The sequence below is a fragment of the Pongo pygmaeus genome, chromosome 17, assembly GCF_028885625.2.
Source record: "Pongo pygmaeus isolate AG05252 chromosome 17, NHGRI_mPonPyg2-v2.0_pri, whole genome shotgun sequence".
NCBI lineage: Eukaryota > Metazoa > Chordata > Mammalia > Primates > Hominidae > Pongo > Pongo pygmaeus.
This window is the reverse complement of record NC_072390.2, coordinates 29275866-29288955: the sequence shown is the minus strand read 5'-3', so window position 1 is coordinate 29288955 and position 13090 is coordinate 29275866.

Genomic DNA, 13090 nt, shown 5'->3' with positions numbered 1-13090 from the left:
CCTGATCACTTGACAATGGACATGCAACCTCACAGAGCATAACACCACAACTAGCACATCCTGAGTCCTCAATCAATGTTGTGCAATAAAGGAATAAACCTGGATGTCTTTCCTGTAACCAAACATTGGACTATTCATCAGCTGTGCACTTTTTGTTCCCCAACTAGCACAAGGGTTTGGACTGCACCATCCACACTCTTTCTTGACTCTCTCTGTACACCATAAATGCATGGTTCAGGGTGATTTTGCTGGGCAAGGGTGATGGTTTGACTATTTGTGTCCCTCCAAAATTCATGTTGACACTTAATGCCCATTGTGGTGGTATTAAGAGGTAGGGACTTTCGGGAAGTGATTAAGTCACAAGGCCTCTACCATCATGAATGCGATTAGTGCTCTTATAAAAGAAGCTTTAGGCCAGGTGCAGTGGCTCATGCATGTAATCCCAGTACTTTGACAGGCTGAGATGAGAGGATCATTGAGCCCAGGATTTCAAAACTAGCCTGGGCAACATAACGAGACCCTGTCTCTATGAAAAGTAAAAAATTAGCTGGGCATGGTGCGGTGCACCTGTAGTCTCAGCTACTTTGGAAGCTGAGGCAGGAGGATCACTTGAGCCCAGGAGGTTGAGGCTGCAGTGAGCTATGATTGCACCATCGCACTTCAGCCTAGGCAACAGCGTGAGACGTTGTCACGCGCACACACACACACACACACAAAAGTTTCAGACAATAGCCTGGCCTGGCCCTCCTATCTCTTCTGCTGTGACAACACAACATGCATCCCTTTTTGCCTCTTCAGCACATGAGGATATAGCAAAAAGGCCCAGGCCCTCAACAGGCACTGAATCTGCTGGTGCCTTGATCTTGGACTTCAGAGCCTCCAGAACCATAAGAAATAAATTGCTATTCTTTATAAATTACTGAATCTGTGGCATTTTGTTACAGCAGCATAAACAGACTAGGACAGGGAGGTTGGGAGTGCACCATGTGATGTGTCTTTGCAAAGTTTACCCCGTACAAAGCTGACTGGCCCTATGGGATTTGTTAGCAACTAGCTGGGCCAGATCATTAGAAAACAATTTAAAATGCAGAATGGGGAATGGTGGCAAATTTGGCTATTTTTCTCAGGGTTTTGTTCAGCACCATTTGCTGCCATGCTACCAGCATAGTGATTTGTGTGGCCTGTACATCCAGAATACCTGGGTTCAAAACCTGCTCCCTACCTGTGTGATCTTCAGCAGGTGATGTGAGCTGCCTGTGCCAAGTTCTGCATCTGTAAAGTGAGGGTGGTAAAAGGACCTACCTCGTAGAGCTGCTATGAGAATGAAGTAAGTTGGCGGGTGAAAAGGTGGTGAATATTCGTATTATTGATGTTATTATCACTGTAAGCAGCAGTGGCAGCAGCTGCCAAGCCTCACATTCCAAACTGAGAATTTCCAAGAGAAGGCAGATGATCTTGTAAAACTCCAGGAGGTCACATCTCTGATTTCCAGCTCTCCTGTCTACAGAGCCAAACCTTTCTGCAGAACTCTCCCTGCTACCATAAAATGCTGCCTCCACAGAGGGAACCCTCCCCAGGCACAAGGCAGATGGTGGCTCCGTTCCATGTGGCCCCTCACTGCAGTGCAGTGATGATGTTTGGGCTGAGCAAGACTTCAGTGCTCAGAGGAGAAGGAGCAGGAGGCTTTGCCAGCTTCCATTTGCATGAGAAAAGAACTGAGAGGAGTGGGGAGAAGGGGGAAGATTCTTCCTTCCTCCTTCCATCTTGGCATTCACAGAGCAGGCTGCATTTGAACACTGCCTTGCTGTGTACATTGGATCCATGCAATGTTACATAAGTATTTCATAAGGGACAAGGTGACTTCATGTTTTTTTCACCTGTTCTTCTCCTCTGATCCCAGAAGCTGGGAAGTGGGCTGGATGCAGAGAAAAGAGCATTGTTCTTAAGTCTGCTTCACTGCTTAAAGACTAAGAAGGAAAAAAATAGAAAGGAAAACAAGAATCATTGTCTCTTTTGTTTTCTCTTTAAAATATACAAGGAACTCTGAAACCAAAGTTCAGATGACATCGTATGACATTTTCCTTTCCACATGGAAAAATTTTGAATAAAAATCTGTTTTCTGGGTTGACACTTCTGGGATTTTTCAATCTCCAGTAGCAGCAAACTGCTGTCATTTCTGGAAATAAGGATGGCAAGACTCAGGGGGTTAATCTGCCTGATTTTGCTCTCCAAGGGTGACAGCATAAAGCTCTTTGGCTCTGCATCCACAGTAATAGCTGAGGGCAGCGCTGCCCAACAGAACTTTCTGTGATGACGGAAGCCTTCTCCAATCTGTGCTGCACATCTGGCAGCCACGAGCCACATGTGGCTATTGAGCTCTGGAAGTGGAGCTGCTGTGACTGTGGAACTGAGTTAACTTCACTGTTCATTTAAATTTAAATGGCCACATGTGGTCTGTGGCTATGGTATTGGCAGGTGCATGAGAGCAATAGCAAAACAAACTGTAAGTAACATCCACAGATGTTGACTGAATGCATCACACAGAGAAGATGGAAAAGGAAGAGCCTAAAAATTCTGAAGAGTGATGTTCCCCTTCCACAGGAGCAGTTTACGTGTCAGTGGCAATGATGTTTTTTGAATATTTGGGATGACCATTTTCTGTTTTATCTTTCAGCTGTGGGAGTAGCAGTATACTTTATTTCTTTTTACTTTTTTTTTAGAGATGGGGTCTTGCTATGTTGCCCAGGGTGATCTTGAACTCCTGGCCTCACATGATCCTCTTGCCTCAGCCTCCCAAAGTATTGGGATTACAGGCATGAACCACCATGCCTAGCTCACTCTACTTTTTTAAAGAGGAATGAGATCAAGATCACATTTCAAAAAATATGTTGTCTCCTAAAGTGAATAATATTTCTACCTGGAAGCTCTTCTTTCAGGTCTAAAGTCAAAGGGAAAGATAATAATTTCTTCTAGGCTTTTGAGGTGATGATCATAGAGTTTGTTTAGATGTCAGATCCACGAGTCACCCTAAAGCCTGAAGAGACAGAGGAGATGGGAGTTGGTGTTGGGTGAACACTGGACTGGTCCCAGGGCTGCAGTTCGTGAACAGTGTAATCCAGAAAGGAGTCGCCAATGTGGCCACGCTCCTGGTAGGGGTTCTTTGGAGGTAATAGAGGCTCAGTAGCTGTCCTGAGTCAAAAGACCAAAGAAAAAGGGAAGCCTCGAGGAGAGATGAGAGGACAACAGATGAAAATGAGCCTGCAGGAAACCAAGTTCTGAGGAGAAATGGGCAGGCAGCCAAGAGCAGGGCAGAAACTGCAGCAGTAGCAGCGGCAGCAATGAAGTCTCCAAGTTATGAGTGGCAGGCTCTGAGAACAATGATGGAGCAGGAAGTTAATGCAGAGGGCAGGCAGAGAGCCCCTAAGCAAGATGAGCAGAGAAAACCGACAGGACTTAGACCGGGGCATGGGCAGCAGAGGACCTTATCCCGACTGCAGAGGGACTGGCAGTTAATGATGATGTTCGAACATCTGCTATGTGTTGGGGATTTTGCATGCATTTAATATTTTGCATGCAGATAATATTATTCCCATTTTATGAATGAATGAGCCCAGACTTAAAGTGCTGGAGGGGTTTAATATTCTCCTGGATCTATCTGCCTTGCTGGCTACTCCTTCAGGCTTCCTTTTGAGTTCATTCTTCTCTTACCACGTCTGTAAATGTTAGAATTTTTTTTAAGGAATGTTATACAGTTGAGTTGTCTTCTCTCCTCACCCACTACTTACTCAGCACAGTATAAACCACTCTCTGGGAACTCCAGAATTTTATCTCTATCTGGAATCTCTCCTAGGAATGGCAAAATTAACCTAAAGAATGTACAAGGAGGAAAAAATAGACATAAACCTAGGTGTTTTTTTTTTTGTTAATTAGAAAAGTAGAAAGAACAGATAATGATTCCAAGAGTTGCTTTTCATTTAACCATAAAATAACAAACACTTAACTGACCCAGTAAAGAAAATGGGAGCAGTCACACAAAATTAGGAATGAGAAAATGTTTCAAGAGAGCACTCTGCTCAATGCTATGTTGAAACTTTTGAAAACCTAAATACAAATTAAATTTTTCCAGTAAAATATTTATGACCAAGGTTTATTCTACAAGAGAGTCTACTACTAGAGTTGCCAGAATTAGTATATAGAAATTTGAATTTTAGGTAAATAATTTTTTAGTATGTCTTATGTAATAGTTAAGACATACTTTTACTAAAAAAAAATCATTGGTTGTTATTCTGAAATTCAAATTTAATTGGAAATCCTGCATTTTAACTGGCAGACCTATTAAAACAGATAAATTATTGTGGAGAAACAATAGGAACTTGTCAAAAGCTTTAAAAACATCAAGATCAGATGTTTCAGGTAAAGTATATGAATTAAATTTAAGCAATATTTTCAACTCTATTTAAATGGTTGCAAACCATAAAAAAACAGCTTCTAAGATATTTTTATAAAGCTACAAAAACTGAAGTCAAACCTGACAAGGAGAGTTAAAAAATGTGGGCAAAACAGTGGTGAATATTCATGATAAAATCTTACTGTGATATTCACAACCATGAGGGAATGATATTTTCTTTAAAATCTACAGACTTTTTAGAGAAAAAATGCAGTTGAAGAAATTATCAACAGTGATTTTACCAAGTTCTTTGTATTTTTTCTCAGTCTTAACATACCTATATATATTATGTACATAATTCTTAGCTGTAAGTCATTTTTATAATAGATGCTATTTTCTGCAAGCCTCTCAAATTAAAACCCATTGTTCTGAAAGTACTAATCAATGCAATTACATAAGGGAAAAAATGAGACATAAATACTTCAACCACGAAGGCAAAATTATTACTGTTTTCAAACAGTGTAGTTATTTACCTAGAAACTGCAAAAGAATCAATTGGAAGAATTATCTTCTAACAGAAGATAATTCAGTTAGGTGGATTGGTTTCAAAATGAATATCCACATTCAGTGGCATTTCAATAAACAAATAGTATTCAGCTATAAGATATAATGGAGCAAATTATCTCATTTATAATAGCACAAAAAAGATAATGTGCCTAGACATCAATTTAATTAAAAATATAGGCTGGGTATGTTGGCTCATGCCCATAATCTCAAGACTTTGGAGGGCTGGAGGATCGCTTGAACCCAAGAGTTTGAGACCGTGAGACCCCAACTCTACAAAAAAAAAAAAATTAGCTTGGCATGGTGTGCATGCCTGTCATCTCAGCTACTGTGGAGGCTGAGGCAGGAGGATTTTTTGAGCCCAGAAGTTTGAGGCTGTAGAGATCTGATTGTGCCACTGCACTCCAGCCTGGGTGACAGAGTGAGACCCTATCTCTAAAAATAAATGGGGGGCTATTAAATAAAACAACAACCTGTAACACTTCTTGAAGGACATAAAAAATAAAAAATAATAAATAGAAAGACCTGTCAAAGACCTATCATATTCTTGGGTAGGAAGATTCAATACTGTAAGTGCATCAGTTTACCCTAAATTAAATCCACAAATTCAATTTATTCCTCATCAAAATGCCAACAGGCACTTTTATAACTTGATAAAGTATTAAAGTTACTTGGAAACATAAGTTTGAGGAAACTCCATAGACTCCCGTACCCAATAATCCATTAATAACCCAGTAATATTGGGGAGGATACACGAGAAGCTGTTTATAATGTTCACCTCTTAGCATTGGAAGTGAGGGGTAAAGGCTTGAGCCAAAGATTTATTTTCATTTTATACTCATCTATACTATTTGAATTTTTCCACAGGTGCAAATATTACTTATATGATTAAAAATAGTAGTTATTTTAAAAGAACATTTCCATTATATTGAGTACTGATTTGTAACCCTCTCTGCTCATTAGAATCACACCAGGTCTCAACACTCGCCTCCAGATTCTGATTCAATTTGGCTGTGTTAGGGCCCAGGCAGTGGCATTTTTTAAAAAGTTCCCACTGATTCTGATGTGGAGCCAGGGCTGAGAACCACCACTGTCAAGTAACCCATGGCAGCATTTTCCAACTTTTGGTCACAACCCTTTGGTTAGGAAATCAACTTAATGGCTTGGGACCAGAGTTAAAAACAAACAAACAACCACCACCGAAACCAACACAATTGAGCAGAAACTTGTGCATGCCTGTTGTGTTTAAGACATGTCTCTTTCTGTGGGATGTCATCCAAAACATCAGAAAACCCCTACCTTAAGTGATTCAGATCTTTCGGACCTTCTGAGACATTTTATCAGAATTCGTGTGAACTATTAAAGGCTTTTTACTATTTAAAAGTTATATTGTAATTCTGACTTTTGTTCACGTATTTGATGATTCAATTATTTATTCATTACATAGTCAAAGGTAGAAAATTACATGTAATTACTTGTGCTTATCTGATAAGCATAGTGACTGATGTACGTAAATGCTCAATATGTGATGAATGAATGAATGAATGAATGATTAAATTACTTAATAAATAGTGTTTTGCCTAGTTTTCCCTAGATTTATTTTTACAAACTAGTTTTTCTTCTCACCTATCCCCAAGCTCCTAATTAAATAATTACTTTGAGTAGAATCAACCAAGAATACTTAGATGCACATCCTAAGTTCACTGACAACCAAGGCAGGACTTTCTTCTTTGCTAATGCACTCATCCAAGTGAGGTCTCTGCTTGGTTTGGATTAGGCCATGCAGATTCTGGTCACATCCATGTTATCACAGGTCACATTGGCCTGGGTGCCTTGCCATGACATAAGTCACTCAAAAAAGATAGAACCATAAATAATTTGGCTGACATGGGTTAGCTTTATTTAAAGCAAGTTATTTTATTGACAGTTCCAAGATTGAAAGTCAGGTCTTAAAAAATCATTTTAATTCTCTACATAACCAACTTTATGTAACTCAGCTATTACTTATTGAGTTACTATGTTCTCAGCCTTGGGCAAGGTGCTGCAGGAAATATTTAAAAAGTATCAGAGGTGCTTAGATCATGCAATACTAATGATAAGTGAGAAAGACTTTCAGATTGGGCAGAAAAAAATATGAAATGAGTCCAGTGGAAATGTCTTCAAATAGCTAGACACATAGGACACCAAACACAGGCAATGCAGAAGCGCTCAGGTAACATCCTTAATGCCTAAAAGCTGCATTCTAATTTATTCTAATTTGCCTAAAGCCTCTTCATTAAGGGGCTTGTTTGGTGCAACATTCCGCAAACCATTAGCAACGTAACAGTCTCTGGGATTTGTCTTTGAGCATTAGCAGGCTTAGTATGTTCATTGCTGCATATCTCAGTGGCTTTCTGGGCTGTTTCCATCTCCTGTCCCACTGATTACACCTTTGCAAGAGTTGGACTGAAAGAGTGAAAATATCTATGGCATTGTTGGCAGAAAACAAGACACCAGTTAGAGTGACAGCAACTGGCCTCCAAAGGACCAGGAGATAGAGAGAGGGCTTTCTAATGGAGCAAACAGCTGTGAAGATAAGTGAGATGAGGATTAGAAAAAAAGTAAAAATAATAGTAGAGGCAAAACTTGAAAATTTTAGAATTAAAACCAAAACAAAACAAACAAACCAACCCATACTACACGATAAAAAGAGGATTTAGTCTAGAAAAGAGAAGACTAAGTGATGATTTCATTAGGGTCTTCAAAAAATATAAAAGATGATTTTATAGGACTAGGAGAGACCAGCTGTTTTACATGTTAAGCAGAAGTTTGAAGAATAGAAACTGGATCAGAAAAAGTGCATCTTTATTTCTTTTTTGTGTATTCAATAACTATTTATTGAGTACCTCTTCTGTACCACACAGTTGTTAATTATAATATTCTATTTACCCAGCTTGTGCAATGCACTGTGCTAGCACTTACAAGGGTGGAAAATTTTATAAGACATAATCTTTCTCTTCAAGGGGCTACATTGAATGAGTCCCTCGAGGAGCTCATCTAATTGCTTTTCCTGGGGACTTTTTGGAAATGGCATAATGAAAATGAGTATAACCACAGGAGTCAACGATTCCAGTCATGTTCATCTATTACTTTATGTTCAGATCTTCATCAGGGTTGATAATGCTATGAAGTTTCTTCTGAGGAGAGTGTGTGTAATGATTTATTGTCTACGGAGAAATGGAAGAAAAACCAGCTTAAAACCAGTAAAAAGTGAAGTATATAACTTGGAGCTTAAAATTTTAAAATCAGAGTCTTATTTCTTTTGTTATCTCGTTTCCTCCTGAAGGCAGACATTCCAATTGTCTGCACATAACATAGATTGAATTGTGAAATAAGTTTCTGTCAACCCAACTCTACTAAGAGTTGTCACACATTCCAAACGACTTCTCAAATTTCAAACAACTACCCAGACTTGCAAAATTGGTCTTTTTCTCAAAAGATTATGACTAGAAGTCTGCTCCTAGCTCAGATCTTAACAAAGTGTTACGACTTACAGACTTTTCCACTTAAGAGGACTTGCCTAGAGCAAAATAAATTTAAAACAAATAACTTGCTTGACTAACATTGTGTGTCCTGTAAGGGAAAGCAATTTTCAAATTAACATGCACCACCATGACTAATCTGAAAAGTCTGTCCTGTGGGGGACATTGAAAAGAATTATAAGGCAGGACCTGTTCTAGGTACTTACTGTTGACTCACATAAAGGGTCAGTCTTCTCACCTTCTTGAACCAGACATTGTCAAGATGTTATCCTTCTTAGTTCAGTATCATAATCACTCTCAAATCATATCATTAATCTGCAGCTACCCTATTGGACGGCTGTGAGAATCAAGTGTTGGATAATTTCTGGGGATGGCAGGATTACCAAGCACAGCTATGTGAAAACATATTCATACATAAATTCTTATATATGCATAATAAATATTAGAACACCACTGAACTAAAATTAATGAGTCTGTGTTTGAAGGATGGCAGTATTTAAAATTACCTGCCTGATGACAATTTTAGTTAATCACATTAGAAGTCTGTCTGATTACTTCTTGTTAATTACTACTTACAATCCAGGGTGAAAAAGATCTAGAAATTTCCAGGTTAACAGGTTGCTTAATTCTTAACATTCAAACTGGTATTTAAAATAATATTCACACTCGAGCCGGGCGCGGTGGCTCACGCCTGTAATCCCAGCACTTTGGGAGGCCGAGGCGGGCGGATCACGAGGTCAGAGATCGAGACCATCCTGGCTAACACGGTGAAACCCCATCTCTACTAAAAGTACAAAAAATTAAGCGGGCATGGTGGCAGGTGCCTGTAGTCCCAGCTACTCAGGAGGCTGAGGCAGGAGAATGGCGTGAACCCGGGAGGCGGAGCCTACAGTGAGCTGAGACGGCGCCACTGCACCCCAGCCTGGGCGACAGAGTGAGACTCCGTCTCAAAAAAATAAAATAAAATAAAAATAAAATAATAATATCCACACCCATGAGCCAGTTGGTTAGCAATATGTGCTGAGAGGCACCTCTGTGTGAAGGATTGTTCTACGCCCTCTGGGGAGACAGGAGAATATCTCCACAGTTTACAAATTGCAGGGCATGCATAAGACCTAGAAAGAAAACGCAGCAACATCCGGGTATGTGCAGTTACGTGCCGTGTGAATCGCAAACCTAGACGCCAAGGGATTGCACTGAACGGCACCACCTGACCATATTTTCTGTGAGATCTGTGGACCGGCAAGGTCATATCTTCATCACATAAGGCCATATTTATTCTTCCTCTATTCATCCTCATATTTTTATGCTTATTATTTATTCTCCATTTCCACCCACTTGAATTTAAGCTTCATGAAAGGAGGGATTTTTATGTGATTTGTTGACAGATATATCCCAAATGCCAACAGACCCTGGCACACAGTGGACTCGCAATAAATATTTGCTGAATGAATGAATTTAACCATTTCCACAATGGACATATGGGGACATCTGTTTAGATGAATTTGCTGATGTGTTTGAAGGAAACTTCAGAATCAATATGGATGTATATTGATGATATTTTTTCTTCTATTCTTATATTTAATTTTCCCAGCCTAAAAGACACAGGGCTAAATCTCTTTGAAGGTCCTGGAAGGACAACATCTGGTTTTATATTGATAGTTAACAGGGGCTTGTGAAAGACATTTAAAAAAAATTTTTTTAAAGAAGAGCTGGCTGCTCTGGAGGATAACTTTGCAAATTGGTTGAAAAAAAAACTGAATGAAAGAAGAATTCAATTACCAACGCCAAGTAACCTGTCTGAGTGAGTTTTTCTTTAATAAAAGAATTTTTGATTGGCTTGTTGACTCTTATTGGAGAAGCCAGACCAAATTAAATTCAAATTACTTCTTCTTGGAAACAAAACAAAACAAAACCTTCACTCCCTTCTGAGGCAAATTATCAGAGAAGATCCCAACCTCAAATCATGAAACAATTTATAAACAACTGCCTCCACGGAAGCCAGATGCCACACAAATCTGACCCAGGCACATAACTAGCTGGTGGAGACACCTGTGCATTTTCAGGTAGAGATCCTGTAAAAACACCTTATTTATTTTTTAAATGAAATTGAGTTAATATTAGCTAATAATTTTTGATGGTTTTTTTTTTTCCTACTGAAAGACCTTTTGGGCCCCAGCATTTCACAGTAAAATACAGGCTTCTGCATATCCAAATAATCCCCATGCATATTTAATACAACAGCCATTAGTTGCAGTTAAATGGTTGCAGTTCAGTGTATTGTAGGAATATCTAAGTTTAACCTGGGATTTCTCAGCACTTTGTGTTCTTCTTGCATCAATTTGCCTTGATGCCTAGATTCCTAAATCAAAGGGAACGTAATCTAATTTCAAACTGAAGTAAACGAGGAATTGATGGGTATTGCCTTGTAGGCAAAACAAAGCACAAAGCAACTGGTCTGAGCCCATGAAATAAAACTATTTGGAGAAAAATAAACTCAGTATTTTCAACTCAAAGTCCCATTTCTGCCACCTTTTGCTTTTCATTTCCTTTTAAAGGTTGTTCTTAAACTTTATTACCTTGCCACCCTTCTCCCTGACCTGCCTCGATTTTCCTGTCATTTCTGTGTGCCAGCATCACACACAGTGATTGGGATATCTGCAGCTTTGTCCCTCAGCACACTGTGGGCCCAAGGGAGGGAGACATCTGCTGTTAGTGTGCTGGCTTGGTCCTCAACTCTCATCATTCAAGTGCTGAGCCTTCACAGCCTCTTAACCACTCTCTGGACACACCTGTGCATCCCAGCCTCTCAGTGGCAGCAGGGGTGTGTTTTATCGATCACTAGATTCAAAGTCCATTGTCTGCCTGAAAGGAATCTATGGTGCAAGGACTGGAAGCAGGCAATTTCACTGAGAAACCAAATTGTTGATCGCCAATTCACCAAATGGCTCAGTCAGCGGATTTACTTGTTAACTCAGTCAGCAAATTTACTTGGCAACTCTTGAGTTTCAGTTAATAGGTTTTTGTTTTGTCTTCACAGCATCACTGTAGAGACATTGTGCTGTCCCAGCTCCTGTTGCAGCTGGAAAATGAAGGGTGGAGAGAAACAGACTGAGAGAGTTTAGCAAGAACATATTTTTGAAGAAAGATTTCTTATGAATATATTATTCATTAACATATTTACTCATAGGAAGAATATATAAGAATTCTGAATATTTAAGAATCAATTAACAATTATATTCTTCATGAATATATTTATAAGAGTGTTTTTAAGAGGAATATTTACAAGAGAAAATATTCACAAAGAATATATTCTCAAATATTAAGAATATATTCATAGGAACACTTCATAGTCAAGAACACATTCTTCAGCCTTAGGAATTGCAGAGACAAACTGAATATTCCTTAAAATGAAGCAAAATTCAACATTCCAAAAGAAATAAGTAAATATGGCAAGTCAGTCATGTGCTGGGTGGTTAAGACTGACTTCTACAACAAGACAAGGTGTAGGACTCAGGGTTCAACCCTGGGCCTCATTCCAAAGCCCCAGCACTTTCCACGATCCTTCACTGCCTCCAACTCTTACTCAAAAGATGGAGATTCTTTGGACAAAGATGACTTGTCCAAGAAATCCCAGGTGTATTTGAAAGTCAGTGCTCAGCAAAAGAAAGCTGTCATGACTTGGAATCCTGTGTTAACAATGAATCAATCTCTTTTACTGTCACTCTTAGAAATGCTTTGGTACGTGGGTTCTACAAGGTCAGGAATCGTAATCACAAGGGAGAAGCGGTGTTCAGAGATTGTGAATAATAGATTTTTTTTAATATCCTAGGGCTGCTGGCAGTGAGAGAAATTTATTTTATTTTTTTGCGAGAGTTATCTAAAATTATAGGCCTTCAAAGACTCTAGTCTCAGAAGTCCTAAGCTCCCTTAGGATTCATGCTAATGATCTAATTTCCAGCATCATGGTGTGTACTTATGATTGTGATGTACAAATGGTCCTTGGGGGGAACTCTTTCTAATAACCTGGAAGTTTGTATTTCTTGAAGCCCTGTTGATAATTTTTTCCTTTGTCCCTGACTCAATTCACATTCCAGGGGGATCAGGAAAAGAGGAGCAGAGTCAGAGGCTGAGGCTGTGCCCACGAGCAGCAAGGTCTTCAAGCCACCTGTGCCATATCTGGGTGCTGCTTGGCCCCTGAGTGGTGGGGGTCCTCCTGGCAGAGTGAACAATCTCAACTCTTATGTTGCAAACCTTCCTGCAGAGCATCAGGAGAGGGGGAAGGGAGCTGGGTGGAGGAAGCTGGATGTAGGTGGTCCAAGGCAGTTGGGGCCCCTTGACAGCACCCCAGGGGCTCCTCCAAACATGAGTGACACCTAGAAGAGTGGGCCCTGCGGGGTCCTTGAAGGCTGTGTCAGGCTTGATGCAAACTTAAGGGGTTTGTTCCAGGAGATTCCTGGAAGTCTGGTCTTCTGTCGACTTAAAGGAATGGACTTTTGTTCCTGTTGTTTTCCTGACACCTATTTAATGGCTGCTGTCAGGTGTCAGCACCTTATATGTGCTGTTTACACTCACATCCATGCAGACATCCCCAAAATAAAATTTTACAAAACCCTGG